Source organism: Acomys russatus, chromosome 23 (genome assembly GCF_903995435.1).
Source record: "Acomys russatus chromosome 23, mAcoRus1.1, whole genome shotgun sequence".
NCBI lineage: Eukaryota > Metazoa > Chordata > Mammalia > Rodentia > Muridae > Acomys > Acomys russatus.
Genome location: NC_067159.1, coordinates 29,120,185 through 29,134,177, shown reverse-complemented (window position 1 = coordinate 29,134,177; position 13,993 = coordinate 29,120,185). Strand labels below are relative to the sequence as shown.

At 42.2% G+C, this 13,993-nt stretch overlaps 1 long non-coding RNA gene across 1 annotated transcript in view; it reads left to right on the top strand.

The window, feature by feature from the left end:
* Positions 1-2,601: 2,601 nt before the first annotated feature.
* Positions 2,602-13,993, top strand: part of LOC127206524 (uncharacterized) — a 202,318-nt gene continuing 190,926 nt past the window's right edge. The window contains exon 1 of the long non-coding RNA XR_007832799.1: positions 2,602-3,045. This is a non-coding gene — a long non-coding RNA (uncharacterized LOC127206524). The remainder of the gene's footprint in view (positions 3,046-13,993) is intronic.

Below are 13,993 nucleotides of genomic sequence, written 5' to 3'. Positions count from 1 at the left end.
GAGACAGGGTTTCTCTGTGCAGCCCTGGCTGTCCTGAAACTCACTCTGTACACCAAGCTGGCCTCAAACTCACAAAGATCTTCCTGCCTCTGCCTCCCAGGTGCTGGGATTAAAGATGAGCACCACCACCACCTGGCTTTAATTTTTTGAGAAACCCCCAAATTGATTTTCATGACTTTCAAACTCATTTATACTCTAACCAGCAGTAAATAAGGCCTTCTGTTTCCCACATCCTCACCAGAATCTCTGGTAGGTTTCTTGGCTACCAACATTCACCGTCTGACTTCTGTGAGTTGGCCTTTCAAAGTAGTTTTATTTTCTCTGGTGACTAGGGATGTTGAACCCTTTAAAAATACGTATTGAATATTTCATTTCTGCTCCTGCCACTGTCTGCTCATAATACTTTTATTCTTACTCTACACTGAGCATTTGTTACATTAAAGTCACCAAAAATGATGGTATTCAGTGGCCTTGTAACTGTTTCTACACTTATGCCTGAACTGCATTAAATGCATAGGAAATAATGCAGGTAGAACAAAGAGGCTAATTTTCTCTGTTAGGGAAAAGTCTGGCCTCCAGTAGCCCTGACTGGTGAGACTTGGTCTCCCATCCCAGCATTCCAGTTAAAGAGAGAAATAATGGAATAAAGGTGAAAAGCAAGTAAGGGGAGATTTAATTGATGTGGCAACAGTGGGAAGAATAGACAAAGAGGTCCAGTGACCCCCATCTGCAACTTTCTGATGCTGATGTAAGGGATGTTTTTAGGTGTAGTTATTTTATGTATACAGTGCTCTATCTGCATGTACACCTGCAGGCCAGAAGAGGGCATCAGATCACATTATAGATGGTTCTGAGCCACCATGTGGTTGCTGGGAATTGAACTCAGGACCTCTAGAAGAGCAGTCAGTGCTCTTTATCGCTTGAGCCATCTCTTCAGCCCCAGAGGCTTAGGTTTTTAAGGAGTATGAGCTATGCTTACTTAAGGAGTCCTGGTCAGGGTGTGGCCCCACACATTGTCTCATCGTTGGTCTTGCAAGGTGGTCTGAAGGGGAAATGATTACCTGCAGGGGCAGATGGCTCTCAAGATATGACCACGTCTGCTCCAGGTATGGCCTCACTAGGATACATGCCCTATGAGGTGAGTGTGCGTCCTGTCAGGTTTTGCTCTGGAATCCAAGATGACTATGGCTTTAGGATAATGAGTTATCTTTGTGTCTTCAAACTAAAGAAAACAGGGAGATGAAATGAAGACAGCGATGCTAGACTTTCACCCTGGTGGCCTGAGTGATGGTTAACAAAAGCAGCTTCGAAGTGTCTGCTGCAGAGTTACATCTTTAACTACTGATGTCTGTTTTGACTGTGGTTTTGTTCCATTAAAGCCTTAATGATTTCCTGGTGGTGCTGGTGCATACCTTTAATCCCAGAACTTGGAAGGTAGAGGCAGGCGAGTCTCTCTTGAGTTTGACGTCAGCCTCATCTACAGAGCAAGCTCCAGGACAGCTAAAGCTACCCAGAGAGACCCAGTCTCACAAACAAAACAAAAAGGCCCTTAATGGTTTTGAATTTTCTTACCTTAAATTTTATATTAATTACAATGTACTATACTGAGATCAGGATAAAACACAGTTTGGTTAACAGTCTTCCAATTCAAAGCCAGTTCAGCTGGTTCATATTCATAAACCCAGCATTCAGGAGGTGGACACATGGAGTGTGCTGTGAGCTGGGAACCTGCCTGGGTCCTTGGTAAAACCTTAGCTCAAAGGAACAAAGATAAGAAGGGACTGGGGAGATGGCTCCCCAGTGAGAAAGTGCTTGCTATACAAGGATAAACCCCTGAGTTTTGATCCCCAGCACCCATATAAAATGTGGGTGCGGCAGCACATCTCTGTGACCTCAGTGTTGGGAGAGGAGCCTTGAAAACCCCATTACTTTCTCTCTCTCTCTTTCTCTTCTTTTCTTTTTTCTTTTTTCTTTTTTTCTTTCCCAGACAAGGTTTCCCTATGTAGCTTTGGCTGTCCTAGACTGTCTTTGTAGACCAGGCTGACCTCGAACTCATAGAGATCCCCTTGCCTGGGCCTCTCCAAGTGCTGGTGTTACAGGTGTGGGCCACTGAGCCCAGCTTTACTTTCTTATCGCAGAAATAGAAACAGAAATACTATGCCTTCCCCCCTCCCCCCAGCCTCCACCCCATTTTGATAGGCTCGTTTTGTGTCCAGTAGATGTAGATGATACATAAATGGTTCCTGAATGCATGCATTCAGTGCGAATAGGCTGTCTTGATTTTCTCCCTGCTCATATGTCTGTGTGGGTCTGTAAGCATATTTTGGTTGGACTGTAGGCAAGCTCTCACAAGACTTCATACTGTACCAAGTCTAATGGTTACTCCCTAAGGCCTTCCCTGAACCCTATTCTGTGGTGACTAGATCAAAATAGCACTCTGCTCCCCTCCAGATCTTGTGGCATAAACTTCTGTGCAGGAGAAGATCTGTTGCAGGGTGGTTTGGGCAGTGGCAGTGGGTTTTGCAGATGAGGTCACTCCCACAGCGTTGGCATCCTGCCTCCTTCGCCTTCTCCCAAACCAGGAGTGGGTCTCCAGATACGGCCATGTTTCTGCTACATACATGCTGTGAGCAAATCCAAATGCAGTCTATACTGCTTTGCCCCTTCTGTTAGAAACACAAGGAGCCAGAGGACCAGAAAAATATTTTGTAAGAAAACAACAGTTTCTGACTCTGTATCACCTGCTTCAATGCAAGCTGGGGCGCGGAGTGATGCAACCCACAAGCGTGGAAGGGGCTGGCGGATGGGCTGTCTCGGGCTGATCTGATGTCAGAGCAGATCATGTGGTGCTCTTTAAGCTGCTGGGACTGGCCCGCGGGAAGCACATGGATTACAGTCTGAGGCTGTGATGGGAAAGTCGGTTCCTGAGCTGCTGTCTCATACACATCAGAGGGCTGGGAAGCTGGGGACTCCGACTCGCCCTGCTTTGGGCCCCTCCTGTTGCGTGGTCACAGGCAATCACCGCCGAGAGAAGCTGCCGCTCCAGTAAGTGCTTCAAGAAGGTCTTTGTTCGGAGCGTTTGGGAAGCCGGGAGGAAGTGTTGGTGTGGATGGGGGGGATGTTGGAAGCCCTTTGTAAACCGCGCTCGGGATCTGGGCTGGGCAGCATGGCTTTCACGCCATCCCGGGAGGTCAAAGGCAGCGCCCAACGTTCAGAAGGTTCCCTAGACCCGATTTTGGTTTGTTCTTCTTGTGATGTGTTTTTCTGATTTTTGCAGTTTCTGCGTTTTTGTTTTTGTTTTTGTAATCGAAAGGAAGATTTTTCTTTTAGACCTGATTAAAGTGAATTGATTTCAGATTTCCTAACCCTGTGTGGACTTGTTTTCTCTGTGGCAAGCGAGGGGCGCGGAGAGGGTGGGAGCTCCCTCCGTTAACACCATTGCTTCTTAAGACTCTGGTTGTGTTTGCGCCAGGGGAACATGTATGTAGTGGTTGCCACCCTTCCTTGCTCTGGGTAAGTAGATGATAAGAAGAGAAGCAGGACGAAGTGGCAGTAAGGGCACGATTAGTTTTGGTCAACAGCGGGGCTGCTAGGAGATTGCCCCCCTCCCCCAATAGTTACATTTTGCATTAGGTACTGTCAGCTGGCAGAACAGTCAGCAGAGGAAAAAACGATAGAGTTCTCACTCTCTTTCCCAGCACGCAAATGATCTTTTCCGCTTCCAAAACCCAACTAAGGTGCTGCAGGGCGAGAGGTGCCGATTTCTAAGCTCCGTGGTTTGGTTTTCCTGATGACAGGAGTGAGGTGCTACACTCATGCCTCAGGCTTGCTCCTCAGCTCTCCAGCATCTTAGGCGTGGCCTCTTTGGAGTATGAGAACAGAGATGGAATAACATCTTACTGTTCCTCCCGGCATATTACACTCGGTCTCTTCCAGAGGCTGGAAATAAATATGGGTGCTTGGAAGGCAATAGGAGCAGGACTTAGGAGAATAGATTGTTTATTTTATCTGACTTGAGACCCCTCTTTTCTGTAAGCTCTTTATAGAGTTTTGGATCCAGGTGTGTGGTATAGACTTGAAAGACAACGTACAAATAGTTAACTCTGTTTTTAAGCATTGGTGTCCCCCGCCCTCCCAAAAATAAAGGGATAATCTATTATAAAGAATAGATGGAGGCGTTGGAGCCGAAGACTGATTCCAGAAGCATTTAGGCACTGAGGAAACTTTTAGGGTGGGAAAAGGTGTTGGAATGGAAGCAAAGGTCTGTTTAGATGTGGTCAATTCTCTTCTACAGCTTTCTGCCATCCACGGCATATGTCACAAAACACCAAACAACAGGCAGGAGCTTGCCCCACCCATCGAGCTGTGAACATGGAGTCCTCACTTCCACCTCATCCCCCTGAGTTGTATAAGCTAACGCAGAAACAGGGCTAGGATTCATCTTCTCCGTCCTGTGTGCCACAGGTATATAAGCCTTAGGAAACAAAGTGAGAATAAAATGACGACCTTTTCCCTGCTCCCGTGCTGTGGGCTGAATGAAGGTGGATTTATCTTGAAAAGGATCCTTCCCTGACTAGTCACCATGAGCCACACTCCACTTAAGGGAGCCCAATATGAGGAACGCTGCCGCAGGAGGTCTCTCTAAGCCAGCTCTCCCTGTCTCCTCAGACTAGATGGAAGCCACACCCCCCTTTTTGCTCCCATGCCAAAAACAGTCTTTCTGATCGTGGGGGCTTGATAAAATGAGGCCCACACCTGAGCACAATAAGGCCCCAAGCGTTGAGGCTGAGAAGCCCTCATTTTGACTGCAGACAATCTACCCATTTCTCTGGGAGATACTCATTTATGGCCACTTTAGATTTTCGAATTCTTAAGAAATTATTGTACTAGCTGGGGTGTAGTACACCTTTAATCCCAGTATCTGGGAGTCAAGCAAGGCCAGCCCAGTCAACTGTGAGTCCGAAGCCAGCTTGGTCTTCATAGTAAACTTCAGGCCAGCCAGGGTTATACAGTGAAAGCCTGTTTCAAAATAAAATGAAATTAATGTAAATTAAAAAAAAAAAAGTGGAAGAAAGTTACCATTTCCAGCACCCCCTCCCCTGCCCCCTAATAAGCTTCATTTAGCAGCTGTCTTACTTATAAGAATTGGCAGGGAGCAACTGAGATGGAGGGGCCAGCCACTTGCCATATTCTACTTTTCAGGGAAGATACTGGGGCTGGACTGGAGGTGAGGACAGGCAGTAGTCTCCATACCTATAGGGAGAAAATTTGCCCAGTGAGATGAAGATGGTTTTTCTCTTTTAGAGTATTTTGCATTTTACTAAAACATCATATTACCAGGATAATAAAATCACTGAAGCTACATGTTCCTTCCCAAATGTCTTGGAAAAGGTCACAAAGGCGCTTTTAAGGAAACGAAGCTCTGGGTTTTGTTTGTCTGTTTGTTTTTTGTTTTCCCCTTTTGGACAGTAGCATGGGTGTGTAAGTTTGTCCTGGTCTGGTGATAAATACCTTCTTCATAGGGTTTTCTGCTCTCGGCTTTGTGGGAATGTAGACCACCCTGATTAACCAGCCCATGCATCATTTCTCAGTGACTACAAATGCCACACATACCAACATTTCAAGCCCCCCTCCCAAAATCCGGATAGTTTTCTGAGTTATACAATATTCTTTGTTTAATACAGGACTGTCAAGGTGGCAGTTTAAAACTATTTAAATGATGTCTAACTCACTGCAAAATTTCAGAGTAACTACTTTTCTCTCCTTAAATTCATGTTAGGCCTAAATTGGATTAAAAAATACAATACTTGCTGATTGACTAACAAAGCAAACATATACAACACTGCAATGTCTGCTTCTAAGTATGCCATTGATGTGTCTCTCTGATTCACGCTGATGCTAGGATTGAACCCAGGGCCTTGTACATGCCAGTCAGGTGCTCTACCACTGAGCTACGAGCTCATCTCTCCTGACATTTAAGAGGTCATCCAGGTGTGGTGTCACAGGCCTTTACAGGCAAATCTTCATGAATTTGAGGCCAGCTGTTCTACATAGTCAGTCATAGTTCCTGGCCAGCCAGGCCTACACAGTGAGACACTGGCTCTCAGGGAAAAAAAAGTAATCCAATTAAATGCTCTTCCATAATGTTATTATAATGCCCATCTGTTAATTATTCAGTCTAATTTTAGCCAGAGTGAAATTCATTAATTGGCTTGAAATCAGTATAACTATGAATCAGTGTCACATGTAATTCATGTACGTGTATGCAAAAACAACAATCACAAAATTAGGTTATATGTTGTTTAATTACCTTTTGGTTTCAATAGAGGTCCTCTGATTATGTTTGTTGTGTAAATACCAGCTTTAACTGGTTCAATGAAGGGCTTCTTTGCATTCTAGACATTAAGCTAAGTGACATGTTGGGAGGAATTTATCCTCGTGGCTTTGAGTGGTCCTAGCAAGAATAATTGGAACACTGTTCTAAACAGTCTGCACTCTCTAGGTCAGAAACAAAGGGCTGGATGTGTGACATTTTTAAATGGTGACATCGTTAAGGACCCCCTCCAAATGATAACATATAGCAAGCTTTAGATTACAGCAGAGGGGATCCAGGAAAGAGAAATAAAACATGAATTCCTTAACTTGAACAGAAACCTCCCATAAAGAGACCGCTTATTTCAACGAGGTGCAGCTAAGGGGAAATGCCACCCTCGCCTCCCCCAAAAAGTTTATTTGGGGCTCAAAGTTTTGACTAGCTACTGGACCAGTTGTGAATTTGACTGTTTGAGGTCTTAGGTTCTTTACCCAATCCATTTAGTCAGAAAGTGCAAGCAAATATCTCTTGTTACAAACAAAGAAACAGATTTAAGTTCATGCTAATGTGTTTTCAGCCAGAGCCAAAAGCTTTTCAGGGTTATTATAGCACCCTGGGCTCCTAGCCCATCCAGCCAAGTGTCTAAAGGAGACAAGTTATGGAACAGTCCATTGTCGCCAGCACCCCACATGAGAGCCCAATGCTACTGCTCACTGTGCTGTGATGTCTCCTATTTAGCCTGAAACTTGAGATTAGCATTTGTGATCAGTGGAACTTACAGTTGGGTTTTCTTTTCTTAAAAAAACAAAAAACAAAAAACAAAACAAAACAAACAAACAAACAAAAAACCCAAACACAGAAAACTATGCAGTCCAATCTATTTTGATTAGTGTTGATTTTTCTTTTAACAGTTTCTTTCTTTCTTTCTTTCTTTCTTTCTTTCTTTCTTTCTTTCTTTCTTTGAGATCTATTTATCTTTATGTGCACTGGTGCACTGCATGTCTGTGAGTGGGTGCTAGATCCTCTGGAACTGGAGTTATAGAAAGTCATGAACTACCATGTAGATGCTGGGAATTGAACTGGGGACCTCTGGAAGAACAGTCAGTGCTCTTAACCACTGTGAGCCAGCTCTTCAGACGCTTTTAACAGTTTTTAAAACTTCATGTACATGTAACTGTCAAGATTGTTTAGGTGGAGACCTTTCTCATAAAACTGTCTATTGTTTTTTTGGACTTTGGGCATTATATAATCTTAAGCCTATTTTTGGTCTTTGTCTTGGGTATGGAGAAGAAGGCATGCAAACCTTCCATATAACACTCACACTTGATAATGTAGATACAACACAACCTTTGAGATGACTAGGTAGAAAAACATCTCTGTGTATATTGAATTAGAGAAATATCTACTGTCTTCTGTTGGAAGGAAAATTCCATCGTTCAAGACCCAGTACTGAGTTTGTTGACATTATTTAGATCCCGTATTCCTTCACTCTATTCAATCAGCTTATGCGCTGTGCATCAGACTAACTGGCCATTCACGGAAGCTTCATGGGTAGTGGTACTAATAATTATTATAGAAAAGATTTTCTCCACTTATTACTAGGTTGATGGCGAAACACCTGTGACAAAACATAAACTAACAAGGAAACTGCTTAAACCCAAATTTTATCCAAGTTTTACATGGTACAGGAGCTTTAGAAATTAAGTTCCCAAAAGACACAGGTAAGTATGTATCCTTCCACTTTGATGTGTGATCTTGAAAGAGGTAGAGAGCTTTGATGATGCTTAAAAGCAGAAGAGACATAAAAGGTATAGGCTGGAGTTAGTGGGCCTGGATTTGTTTCTTCACAGGTAAGATGGTTTCTTTCCATTGGATCCAGGGTGAGCACCTCTCACATGAGAATGTTTAGACCTAATTGAGAAGGTCACAGAATTGCCTCTCTGATCTCCCTGAAGGAGAGATGGTCAGGACATCAGAGGACACATTTTCTGCTTTGTTTTCCTTAAATGTCAAGGTGCTGTATTTTGGGGTAGTGTCTTAAGCCCCATCACCCTTGGAAGCTTAGCACTGCCATTTGCAAGGCCCTGTTCTAACACTTCACTTTTATGGACATTTCACAGACTAAGGTGATCACATGGCTGCCAGTAATGACTCCAGGGAGGTCCCTGTAAGTCAAAGGCTCTGATTTTGTTTGTTTGCTTTTTGTATTTTGTTTTGTTTTTTCAGACAGGGTTTCTCTGTGCTGGAACTCACTACAGAGACCAGGCTGGCCTTGAATTCAGGGATTCTTCTGTTTTTAAAGGCATCCTGTCACTTGGAAATTGCTATAGAAGTGTAGACACAGAGTTAAAGGCTGCTGTAGCGACCTCTTATGTGTAATATGTATTTGTTGCAAGAAAAACTTTTCTTTTTCAAAATAGATTTTCACTGTGTAGCCTTGGCTGTCCTAGAACTCTCTCTGTAGACCAGGCTGGTGTCAAGCTCAGAGATCCATCTGCCTCTGCCTCCTGAGTGTGGTGCAGGAGATGGTGACTTCTAGAAGAAAATGCTTTTCTTTTGGATTATAGTTCGTGACTAATAAATTGCAGTGAAACGTGTTAAAAGATATGGGAAGTCACTAAATGCTTTTATAGTTCTTGATTATATTTTAGGTGTGTCTAGAAGACTCTTCTCAAGATGGTTGGGTGGTTATTTTTCGTGGGGGTGGCGGGGAGAGGTGGTTGTCTTTTTTCCTTCACTTCTCCAGCATAGAATAATCTCAGTGAAAATAGTAAAATTAAAAAAAAATGCATTAAAGGATTTTCTTTAAACAGTCTTATGAACTTCATCTGAAACATGGTAGCAGCTTTTTAGTCAATTTGGATCACAGTGCAGTGATCTCAAAATAATATGACATACTTATCAAATACTTACTACTTTAAGTCTACAGAGGTACAGTATTGTATTTATTACATTTCCCTCTCTTACAGTGTCACTTGTGTCCCTGAGCTCCAGTAGTTTCTTGCCCACTTGCCCTTGGCGTTTCTAAGCTTCTGGTGAGAAGGGTCAAATGTCGTCCTCTTCCCATAGTATTTGGGCCAGGACGTTGGTTGTTTGCAAAACCTGGCACCACTGAGAGCCCAGCTGGAGAAGTGTGAGCTGAAACTCCAGGCAGGAATCCTTACCATTTTAAGAGAGATTAGAAAATAAAACTTAAGTGATTTGATCCACCCTGCCTGTGCTTTATTTATTTATTTATTATTTATTTATTTTTTACCAAGCCAATTTTAAAAAGTTCTTTCAGACCATGCATTTATGTGGGGTCTTGTTTTTAGACATTTAAAAATACTCTTGGAGGCCAGTGTGGTGGTGCATACTAGTACCTTGGGAGGCAGAGGCAGGTGGATCTCTGAGTTCAATCAAGGCCAGCCTGATTTACATAGTGAATTCCGGGGCATTCAGGGCTACACAGAGAAAACCTGCCTCAAACAAATAAACAAACAAACAAATGCACACTCTTCGCATTAGGCATGTGACATAAGGAAGGTAGGAGAATCTGGAGTTCAAGCTCAGCCTCGGCTACATAGCGAGACCTTGTATCAGAAAATGAAGAAGCGATGTCTTGGGTTTTATCCAGCACTGTTTTTCGTTTGTTCATTTTTGTTTTTTGTTTTTTTTTTTTTGTTTGTTTTGTTATTTCTAATAAGTGTGACCATGGGACTCAAGTGCTAATGAGAAGAATAGGCTGTAAAAATCAGACATGAGCATCTGTCCCCATTTGGTGCTGAAGCACTGACGGTGTAGTTTGTGCCTGTCCCTTGGGGCTTGATATTATTGGCTTTTGTAACAAAGGGGGCACTAAACCATCCATAATAAAACCAAGAATGAAGGAAATGTTAAACAATCCTCAGCAGAGAACCAGTGGACTTGGAAAGTAGATCTTCCTTCTTTTTCAGTCACAAAATATTTTACTTTGCTCAGGAAAGAACATGATTACTCCACATTACAAAACCATCCTTACTAAAACAGTAGATACATATGAAAGCATATTAATTTTAATTCTACAGGCAAGTGTAGACTAGCAGTGTGCCTTTTTTGTGTTTCTTCCTGGTATTGCATGGTATCCAGTTTCAGAATAAACTAAGTCCAGTGAGAACATTTGGCCCAGATGTTACTAAAAATAATTGTTGCTGTAAAATTTCACACAGAGAATAACATTCCAGCTCTTGTATTTGTTATGCAGACTTGCTTCATTTTCCATTTGGTATTGAAAAGAAACATTTCAGAAAAAAAAAAAAAAAAAACCCAGCCCATTTTCAAAGGATGTGTATTGTATAAACACCAGAGTCCTTCAATTCAGTCTATTTTTAAAAAATTAGTTAGATGCTACAGTTTCCATATACTTTCACGTTCAAAATTTAGTTTGGAAAAATGATAACATCTTTCTAAAGTCAGGCAGAAGCTATTGCAGGCTCCTCAGTATTTTTCTGAGACAGATAGGTTGTAAAGACACAAAGTGAGCCTAGTGGCCAGGCTGGTGAGACAGCCTCATTTGGATGTAAGGCTTTGAAGGTTGTCTTAGTTTCTATTTAAGTCACTAGGAAAACAAATAGAGAGTGGCTTTGCCGTTCCCACTGAAGAAACGTCTCAGCGGTTTTACCAAGGATAGTCTTGGAATACAGAAATGTGAGAAGTTTTAATCGGAATAAATGAAACATGAGGTTGAGGTAGAGGGAGAAACACAGGAACCCATCATGTCAGTCTCTAGGCCCTGGGGATTCTAAAGCCTGGAACACTAGGATACAGGCCGGAACAGATGGCTGGGGATTTCTGCTGTAGCGATGCCAGGGCAGTTCTAATGTAAATGGAATAAGACACCAAAAGGTGATTGGTGTAAGAAGAGACTGATGACCAATTACTGGTGATCAATTGGTTGATGATCAGTTCTGATGATACCTGATGCTCCCAAGTGGCTGGATTCTTTGCCCTTTAGGGATAATTTATGTCTTAAAACACATAACAGAGTGTCTCAAATACAAAAGATAAGTTTTGTTTCTTCCTCAGAGATAACAGCTGTTTTCAGTGCCATCTTCCTATATTCCATTTTTAAATATAAGAAAATAATACCTATATATGAAAGACAGCTATGTGCCAAGTGTGGCGGCACAGGTCTGTAATCTCAGTGGTAGAGGCAGGACAGTCAGGTAGATCCCCCTCAGCCATAACATGGTCAAGGCTACATGAGTCTCTGCCTCAAAATTTAAAAAAAAAAAAAAAAAAAAAAAGGAGCTTAGCGCAATGGTACATGCCTGTAATCCCAGTAGTCAGGAGGCAGAGACAGGCAGATCTCTGTGAGTTTGAGGCCAGCCCAACCTGGTCTATAAAGGAAGTCCAGGACAGCCAGGGCTACCCAGAGAAACTCTGTTTCACTCCTCCCCCTCCCACTCCCCCACCCACCCAAAAGGGACCAGCAAGATGGCTCAACATGTAAAGGCTATTGATACAAAAGCCTGGCGACTTGAGTTCAAAATTCAGAACCCACATGGTGAAAGAAGAGGACAAATTCCCAGACTTGTCCTCTGACCCCTACAAGCTTGACAGTGGCACACAGCCACACTTACATACACACACCAAAAGAGCAAACATAAATAAATATATGGAAACTTCTGGAAAATCAAAACCAAAGACAAATGATGGTTATGCATGTGCAATGCTTATTTTTTTCCTTTTGGTTAATTTCTAGTTTATTTAAATATTCTTCATATTGCAGTTCCTTGTATACTTAAGTATTTATAATGAATAGTAAACTGTAAGATTTAGTTATATCTTATTAGAAAATAATTATCATAGTCCTCTTACTCTATGGATATGAATTTGGTGTAATTATAAGTGTTAGAATGATACTTATACTTAACCTTTTATTAGTTACTTATTATTTATTATTAATCATATGGACTTAGGAAAATTATCCTTTCTTTCTTTCTTTCTTAGTGTATTCTTTCTGAGCTGTATTTTCCTTATTTATATACTGGGAGGTATGCTGTTTCCAGGATTACACTAGTGAATAAATAAAATACCCAGTCAAAATGCTCAGTTGTAGGGTATACTTAGCATACATGGGGCCATTTATTTAGTTCCAAGAATTCTCACTGACCAGGGTCCCCAATTTGAGTTAAATGTCTATATAACAGCAAGTACCCAATAAATAAAATTTTGATATTATTGGAGAACTAATTAATCAACTAGCATAGGCAAGGGCTAGAGACAGTTCTTACTGCTCTTGCAGAGGACCCGGGATCATTTCCCAGCATACAACAGGTGGCTCAGACCTACCAGTAACTCCAGTTCCACAGGATTTGATGCTGTCTGGCCTTCATGGTCACATGCATGCATGTGGTACACATAAATTCACATGGGTACATACATATTCACATTTAGGAAATAAACCCTTCTCCTTCCTTTTTTTTTTTTTTAGTGCTCTTGGTTGTCCTGGACTTGCTTTGTAGACCAGGCTGGCCCCGAATGCACAGTAATTTGCCTGCTTGAGTGCTGGGATTACAGGTGTGTGCCACCACTCCCAGAAAAAAAAAAAAAAAAAAAAAAGAAAAGAAACAACAACAACAACAACAACAACAACAAAAACAACTTAAAATAGCATAGGCAGAGTCATCTTCCTTTTAAAAACTTCTATTTTTAATCATGTGTATGTGTGTGTGCACACATGTGGGCTTGTGCACATGCATGCAGAGCCTGGTGAGGCAAGGAGAAGGTGTGGGATCCTCCACACTTGGAGGTACATACAGTTGTGAGCTGCCTGAGGTGGGTGCTGGGAACTGAACTTGGGTCCTCTGTAAGAGCAGCAAGTGTTCTTACCCACAGAGCCATCTCTCCAACCCGCTTCTTTATTTGTTCCTGGTCTGAGTACTGATGAAGATTATTTTTTTTCCAGAGGTTGTTTCTTTTCAGAAATTAAAAACAAATTAAGAAACCTTCGCTGTCCTGAGCTTTAAAAAAAAATTCTATGAACGGCAGTTCTAGTGTTAGCCTTAATGGAGCCTGCCTGGGTCCCACTCACACTGGATAGGCTGCTTTTCTTTTCTTTTTTCTTTCTTTCTTTCTTTTTTTTTTTTTTGGTTTTTCGAGACAAGGTTTCTCTGTGTAGCCTTGGCTGTTCTGGACTCGCTTTGTAGACCAGGCTGGCCTTGAACTCACAGCAATCCGCCTGCCTCTGCCTCCCGAGTGCTGGGATTAAAGGTGTGCACCACCACCGCCTGGCCAGATAGGCTGCTTTTCTGGATGCTCTGGTCCAGACAGACTCAGGTAAAATGCAGATAGAACTTTTCCCCATGAGCATGGAGGCAGGGTGAGGTTTTCTCTTTGATTTGCCTCTCACTCCAACTCATTGTGGTTCCTACCTCATTTTCAGTATCACACAGTTACACCGACAGAAATCTGAATCTGTGTTGCTTCTAGTGTTCTGCCTAGAGTTTGCGAAGGAACTCTGGCACAGAAGGATCACAATGAGCTAGTGTCCCAGCAAAGTTGCTTAGAGACCATGTAGCATTTGCTATAAAGTGGATACAGTATATTATCTTTTGTGACAACTCATGTGAGCTGTAATTTCATTCTTTCTCGATGTTTCTTGCGCCTACAGGTTCGTCATCTTTGGATCATCCTAGTCTTTAGCTCTCTTCCTCCTCA